The sequence below is a fragment of the Homarus americanus genome, unplaced genomic scaffold (genome assembly GCF_018991925.1).
Source record: "Homarus americanus isolate GMGI-L3 unplaced genomic scaffold, GMGI_Hamer_2.0 scaffold46669, whole genome shotgun sequence".
Lineage (NCBI taxonomy): Eukaryota > Metazoa > Arthropoda > Malacostraca > Decapoda > Nephropidae > Homarus > Homarus americanus.
Genome location: NW_024746487.1, coordinates 13,778 through 22,423, shown reverse-complemented (window position 1 = coordinate 22,423; position 8,646 = coordinate 13,778). Strand labels below are relative to the sequence as shown.

At 43.6% G+C, this 8,646-nt stretch overlaps 1 pseudogene; it reads left to right on the top strand.

Annotated features, from left to right (window-relative positions):
* The first annotated feature begins 876 nt into the window (after positions 1-876).
* Positions 877-997, top strand: LOC121879256 (annotated as a pseudogene).
* Positions 998-8,646: the final 7,649 nt, after the last annotated feature.

Genomic DNA, 8,646 nt, shown 5'->3' with positions numbered 1-8,646 from the left:
CGTTTGGGATATTGCTTATGTACTTTATCTATTAATTATGAGGAACTTGCTATCTAGTGAGGTCTATCCCTCCTAATATAAAACTGAACATTGTGGAAATACTTTATTTGGCATAGTAATGAGATCAATATAGCCCAGAATCATTTTATTGGAAAATTGACTAATAACCAAACTAGAAATTGATACAATTCCAAATTTTCTACAATTATATGCAATAAATATTTATACTTGTGTAAGCATTTTACAAATACTTCAGGAACTACTTCTCTGGGCGGAGCTTCATTTTTTCATGAAGGTTGGCATACACGGTTCATAAAGTAATTGTCTCAATCATTTAGGCACTATCATTTTTAGTGCAATTTATACTTTTCATAATGCAACGGAAATTAGTTTTCCAGCTTCTATGTAAAAAATAAAATAACAAAAACAGCGGGTGTATTGTTGGTATCATAGTTAAAAAACATTGGCAACCGGCGTATCTCTTCATGGGGAAAGTACAGTGTAGGGTATGCGTCCTTCAGTCTGTCCCTCAAACATGCCAGTTTCTTCCTTCACTAACACTGGTCAATAATGTTCATAAAGAAAAAAGAAAGAAAGAATGAAAGAAAGAAATAACGAACAAAAGTGATTTTTTTTTAAGATTAAGGAAAACTAAAAATTGTAAATGGTAATATAACAATGAAGTGTAAAGAATAGTATAATAATTGGTAATATAATTACGGTTTTTGTTATTATAGATTACTAGTGTTGATGCATAAGGAGTTTGACTGTTTATCTGCAAACAGAACTCGAGATAAATTCTTGTTGCACCAATTTAAAACTAAAGTAAGGTTATTGTGTAATGTGCATTGCTTTGATTGCAACACAACAATCGTCATCGCTTCTCGGCCTTTTGGCTAAGATCAAAGTGTAGTATCTGTTCTTATCAGCTTAATGGAGAGTACATAATCAGTGTTCTTTTTTTACATAGAAGGAAGAGCACAGATTTGGACTTTCTGGGGGTGAAAGTAACAGAGTTACTCCTTTGTTGTTTTAGGTGGCGAGCAGGGAACCCAGTATTTCACCATTGCTGTGGTTATTACTAATAACATGCAGTGAGAGGAAACATACCGGGGGGACCTGCAAAGCCCCAAACCTGGTCCCACGGGACCCCACGTGGGTGCTTCTCACACGTGGCTATTCCCTCCTCTCTGTACTTCCTTACTTCGTACTGGCTGAGGGACCTGCACTCATAGAAGTGTATTCGTCCCAAAGTCCCTCCCCGGTAAACCATCACCTTGCGATCGAGTGGGTTTGTGATAGCGAAAGGGAGGTCGGTACACAACTCTCGGCCGATCCTCCAGGAATACCGTGATAGTGCGGGTACACCCTGGTAAGGGGGTTGTCATGTGTGTGTGGGTGTTCGTGTGGGTAAAGCAAGATGGACGACGAAGAGCCAAGGGGAAGAAACGAAGGAGATCGCCAGCCGGAAAGAAGAAACCGAATGCTGACCATATGGTTCCCTGCACCACCATCCTTCAAATGCACAGAGAGGACGCAGGGATGCCCATGGGAATGTGCGTCATCGGGGTGGTCTGGCTGCAAGCAATCACTAGTCCGACATCTAAAGGAAGCCCACAACAAGAAAATCAACGAATATATGAACATGTGTGCAGGTTGCTATCTGGTACTGACTATCCGGCCAAGCAATCACACGTGCATCCTCAACAGGCAGATGAGGGAGGAGCAAAGGGTTCCCCATTTTCGTTTCCAGTGCGACGTGCAATACTGCCACTACTCTGCCCCAACAAAGAGAGGATTGAATAACCACAAGGTAGCAACACATGTACGGCAGTGGAGGAGGAGAGACAACCAACGTCAGGCGGAGCAACGACAGGGGAACTAACAGGCTGAAGGCAATCCAGCAAGCGCCCAGCCCTCACAGGAAGTTGGGGAAAATAGGGATAACGAGCAGAGGGAGCAGCCACAGAATTACGAGCAACAGCAGCAAAGAGTAACACAAGGGCAACGAGAAAGGCACAGAGGGACACCTCCACCCAGGGATGGAGAAGTGGAAGGACCAGAGACACCACGCCCCGTCTCTGGGAGAAGTACACCAGTGTCACCACTGAGCCCAGACGATCAAGAAACGCGACTGAGGTCGATAACGCCGAGCCAGCTGCTCCAAAATGAACCCTCACCAAGAGAGGAATCACAGCACCCAGGGGACCTGACACCCCTCTTGCACATGCCAAGAATGCCACTGTCACCTCTAAGCCCCGATGAAGAACATGGTGGAGACAGTACCCGAACAGGGGAACAAATAATGCAAAGTCAAGAAACAAATGAAGGAAGACAAAGTAATCTCAGTGAATCCCCTACACCACTATCGCAAAGTGAAGCAACTCAAACACTAAGTGGTGAAGGCAACATACAGGAGCAGATTGGCATAACGCCTGAACCAAATGAAGAGCGAGATGAAGCTGAGGAGACATGGATACTGGAGCCGTTTCTGGGCACAGTGTATGAGATCCAGCGGAACCCGGACTGGGCAAGATTTGAAGAAGTACTGATTGAGATCGAGGTAGCAATACAAGCGGCAAACAGGATAAACATCTCGCAAGGACAGAACACGACCAGGAAAATCACCGATGCCAATGATTGCAAACAGATCCAGAGGCTGTACAAATACAACCGTCGCCGAGCAATACGGCTAATTGCCGAAGGGAACGGCGCAAGATGTGAAATAAGCAAGGAGAGAATAGAGGAACACTTCCAACACATGATGGTTGAAAAGGATTGTGACCTAAATACCGTGGAGCACATTCCCGAACCGCCACACGACAGACCAGAGATGGAAATGCAGCCCTTCACAGAGAAGGAAGTATTTACAAAACTAGCAGCAGCAGAGAATTCGTCACCAGGTGAAGACAGAATATCATATGAGAACTGGAGAAAGGCTGACCCAAGCTGCCGAGTGATGGCAGCCATATTCAACGTGTGTCTCAGAGCCAAGAGAATACCAGTCTCCTGGAAACGATACAGAACAATACTTGTCCCCAAAAAAGGTGGTAACCCAGAAGTCGTTTCAAATTGGAGGCCTATAACACTGAGCCGCACAATATACAAGGTGTACACGGGATGCCTCACAGCACGACTCAGAAGGTGGCTCGTTGACAACGAGGTACTGTGCGCCGCACAGAAAGGATTCATGCCAAGTGATGGGGTGATAGAACACAACTACATACTTCAACATCACATGGACGATGCACGACGGAACAATGGCGATACCTGCATAGCAGCACTCGACTTGACCAATGCATTTGGCTCAGTGTCACTGGACCTCATCAAAAGAGCGCTCAACCGTATAAGGGTGGGACGGGATTTTGAAGCAGTAGCAGGAGACATCATCAGTGGCAAGACGACAAGAATCCTAACAAAGGAAGGAGAAACAGAAGAGATACCAGTGCAATGCGGTGTGCAACAGGGGTGCCCAATAAGTGGTCTCCTGTTCAATATAGCGGTCGAACCACTGTTGCGGAAAATCGCGGCCGAAGGAATGATACTGAACCAACAACACAAGCACCCATGCTTAGCATATGCAGACGATATAACCATCATTACAAAACAGCAAGATAATCTACAGCAACTCCTCTACAAAGCAACAGAACAATGCAGTAGGATGGGACTGGACATAAATCCTAGCAAATGCTCATCATTGCACCAGTCTGGACGAAGACCTCGAGGAATGCGCCAGACACAGTTCTATGTGGGAGAAACGCCCATTCAATGGAAGAGCGATGGCGAAGCTACGCTATTCTTGGGGCGACCAGTTGGGTTCCATCTTCTGCCAAACATCCAAACAGTAGAGGAACTAATGCACCTCGGGACCAAAATACTGACAAGCAAGCTAGCACCGTGGCAGAGAATAGATGCACTCAAGACATTCATGTACCCGGCAGGAGTGCATGCAATGAGGACTTGGCATCTGAGGAAAACAGACTGGGCACACCTGGACAACGAAATGAAGACAATGCTGAAACACACGCTACATCTACCGTCAAGAGCGTCGAATGAGTACCTATACGGAAGCAGTAAAGCTGGAGCGTGTGGTGTCCCACTCGCGGCAGAAGACTCTGACATTTTCCTGGTGGATACCGCATTTAAATAACTCACGTCACCGGATCCTGTCGTCAGGGAAATAGCCAGAGAAGAATGCCGGCGAGTGGCAACAATGAGAACACGACAGGAGCCAAGCATGACCGACGCATGCATTTACTTAACACAGGGAGAGATGCAAACGCGAGGAGGAGACCACCAAACCATCTGGTCTAGAGCCAGATGTGCCTCAGGCCGAATGGGGGTTTCCTGGATAGCAGAGGGAAGAGAGAACATCAAGATAAAATGCACGGACTCCATCATTGAAGAAAAAGATAGAAGGAAGGTAGCCAAAACCATCCGGAGCCGGCGACGACAGATGAGAGATGAAGTTCTGCAGAATAAGCCTGACCAAGGGAAAGTGATGAAGCTCGTAGCACAGGAGAGAACATCATCAGCATTTGTTCGAAATGGAGCGTATACAACCTTCGCAGACTGGCGTTTCATACACCGAGCAAGACTGAACCTACTCCCCGTCAATGGAGCGAAGCGAGGCCAGAATAGGGATCGGAGATGTCGTCGGTGCAATAGAGAAGAAACGCTCCCACATGTAGTAAACCACTGCATGATACACGCTCGAGCCATGCAAAAGCGACATAATGCCCTGGTGGATAGAGTACGAAAAGCCGCAGAAGGTCGACATTGGAAGATCATGTCGGCAAATGAACGAGTACCAGGAGCACCAGACAATGAACGTCCAGACCTGGTGATTGAAAAGAACCGAGAAGTGATCCTGATCGACGTCACCTGCCCATTCGAGAATGGACAAGAGGCATTTAAAGAAGCAAGACTGAGGAAAGAAGAAAAGTATGCAGAACTGGCAGCAGAGATGAGAAGACAATACCAGCAGGTGAAGGTGGCTGCATTCATAGTGGGACCCCTGGGAGCATACGACCCGGAGAATGAGAAGCTGATGAGGCGACTGGCATCAAAGGGATACCTGAGCCTCTTCAGGAAACTGTGTGTAAGTGATGCCATTCGCTGGTCGAGAATGATTTATATAGAACATACCTCAGGTGCTAGACAGTATGTAGGGTGAAATAAACCCAAAGTCAAGATAGAAGAAAGAATAGGTTCTAGTTAGTGGAATAGGAACACTATGTATAAAATGAAATAGATAGTCAGCCAATGGTCACAAATAACTGGAATACCCAAACTATTGTAAATAAAAAACTCTGTATCATTCTTTTAAATAAAATATATTCTTATTACTCTCTTTTGCTACTTCCATACTTAGTACTAGTTGCGGGACCTGCTTCTCGGCCTTTTGGCTGAGCTGTGTACTGGATGCCATCTTGTAATGAATTCCCGGCCAGGCAATCACGAATGTATCGTCAAGAGGCAGATGAGGGAGGAGCAAAGGGTTTGCCATTTTCGATTCCAGTGTGATGTGCAATACTGCCCCAACAAAGAGAGGCTTGATCAACCACAAAGTAGCCAGACATGTCCGACAGTGGAGGAGGAGGAGGAGAGTCAATCAACGTCAGGTGGAGCAAGGACAGCGGAACCAACAGGATGCCTTTTGGCTAAGATCAAAGTGTAGTATCTGTTCTTATCAGCTTAACGGGGAGTACATAATCAGTGTCCTTTTTACATAGAAGAAAGAACACAGATTTGAATTTTCTAAGAGGTGAAAGTATGAGAGTTGACTATACTATATTTTAGGAGGCGGGCAGGGAACCCGGTATTTCTCCATTGCTGTGGTTATTACTAAGACCATGCAGTGAGAGGAAACATACCGGGGGTACCCCAAAACCTGGTCCCGGAACCGGAAAGGTAACCCGGGACCCCACGTGGGTGCTTCATTGTACCATGCTTTGGGATTTTGAATTTGCAGGCATCCTCGCAGAGCGTCCTTAGCGGAGCTGGCATAATCGACGAAGAGTGTCTCTAATTTCAAAGCATCAAGTATCTGCGGCATCCCAACGTGTCGCTGGAAGGGTTCCTTGAGCTTCCAGTATTCACCACAAGTTCCTCCGTTGAACTTCGGCGTCGGCCTTTGGGAGAACCTCATATTTTCTAACAGTTCTCTCACCTAGCCCTCGGACCTCGGCAGGTCGTCCTTTTGGTCCTTCATCAACGTTAGTGGTTTCGGTGAGCGAGCTTGATGCTCGGAAGTACTACTGCGCTCCCCCTGGTGAAATGTTCCCGGCTCCGCGGTTAAGGTGAGCACCGGGAGTCCTCTTGGAGTATATAGCGTTTTTTCGTCAGTTTTGGTTTGAGGAAGGTCGTGTCTCTGGTAGTGATAACACCTTTCCGCGATCTTCTGTTGTTGTTGAGCAAACGGCTCACTTCTCTCCATATCATTATCTTCATCTGCGCAGTGTTTCCATTTTCGTGTTATGATCATGTAAATAGAAGTTTTGGTGCAATTTCATAAAATCCATCTGGAGCTAAGCGTGTGCTCCACCATTACCGAAATGAATTGTAAACCTGTCTGGGGATTTTACTGAAAGAATATCATTATTTTAACGTAATATAAAACAGTATAGTATATTTCAATCCAAAGTTTCTCAAGTTCAATCTTTTACTTAAAATACTGTACTTGCAAGTGGTTTATGGGAATAAGATTAGTAATTTGCCTAAAATAAACACCTTGCATGTATATTGTGACGGTTCAGTTGTGTCAAGTGGCAGGGCAGGGTGTGGGATCCTTATAAACCAGTACACAGAACAAGGTACTGATGACACGAAAATTGGACAACGGCCGAGCAATTTTAGATCATCAACACAAGCCGAGTTATATGCATTGTTAGTAGGATTAGAAAATGTTGTAAAGAGGAATAAAGATATATATTTTTTTGTTGATAGTAGGGCAGCTTTAGATTCTTTGAGCAGCGGGAGTTCAGTCTTTGAACACATTATTGGTTTATGTAGAAAAATTGTAAATACAATAAGGAAAAAAGGCCATAGTTTTCGATTTGTATGGGCCCCTTCACATGTGGGGATTGGTCTTAATGAAGCAGTAGATATAACAGCAAAAAGAGTCACGGAAAAGGCCGAGATTGACATAATATGTATTAAAACTTTGAAAAAATTATGAGCAAATTGCGGAAAATACAATCAATAGAAGATAATTTAAAAAGGAATGAAATATATGAGAAAAGTGAAACAATGAAACATTACTATCATGTTCTCATGAACACAAATTTTACAAATAGGAAAGATAGGAGCAGATGGAAAGATTCGGTGTGTATGAGGTTAAGATTAGGGTATAAATATTACTAGGAACTTGGAGCCGAGAGAAGTGAACGGGATATGGAATGTAGAGTTTGTAGAACATCCAAGTCCCATACCCTGCCACATGGGATGCCCATTTCTTAATGTATATAGAAATGCCCAGATAAATAATGTCTCCAAGCAAATAGAATGGATGCTTAAAAATAGGAAAGTAGATGAAATATTCAAGAAATATAGAAATTTTGCATCTGGAATATAACTATGTACTATACAAGATATATCTGTATTAGGGATTTATGTGAGTCCTGAGAGGGACATTCCTGGACTGGGGTGGCGGATGACTTAAGTCACTTCATCCCTTTGAGATGTAATTTTTTTTATCTCAATAAACGTATCAATCAACTACGTGAAAATGAGACTACGAACTCATTTTACTTTCCTAAGATCCTTTTTTCAAACTTCGCTGTGACTGAGCTATCGAAGACCAGAATTAAATTGATTTCAAAGTTCAAGATGGCAGTCCCTGGTGAACGTTCCGGAGCGTTAGACAAGTAGTATTAGGTTACACCCGTTAGATTTTCAGAGATACGTGGCGTGAGAGTCCCCTTCAGGATAATTAATTAATTTCTTAATTAACACCCTTACAACAATTTCACCATGAACATCAGATTCTGTGATGTTCATATATGAAAAGGGGATGACTTCAGCCACAGTTAACAATTACTGGCATCTCTAGGGATGACGTCAATGATACCTCATTCTTAAAGTAGATTCTACCCTGACTTATATTGACAATTTCACTAACAGTAAATACAATAGAAGCTTTCAACATCAGTCACAAAGGATCTTGAACGCTTCATCTGTAATCAGACATCTCTAAGTTGACGCAAAGTAAGGGTGTTCTCTCACCAATTCAAATTTCATGAACACCCTGTGCGGTATTTTGGAATACCTGAGTCTCTCCGGAGGACTCCGTTCTCCCGAAGTGGTTAGAGAACAAATATTTCAAGTAGGGAACTCAAAAGGTTTACAGATTTCAATGCAATTTCAATATTTTTTATTTCTTGATAGAGGAAGCGGGATCCTAGTGCTGTCCCTAGGTACCCTTGGTTTGTTTGAAGTCTAGAGCAATTTTTAATAAGTGCATGAAATTAATTTTATGACAGATCTGTATTCTCCCAACCTGATTTAGATATGTAATAGTCGGGATAATTGTTCCATCCAGGACGTTGTATATGTGAATAGATTTTTTTTTTTACTACATTAGATCACATACACTTGATTAAGACATTGTATGATTATTTTCAGCTAATTTGAAAAAGTTTTGTG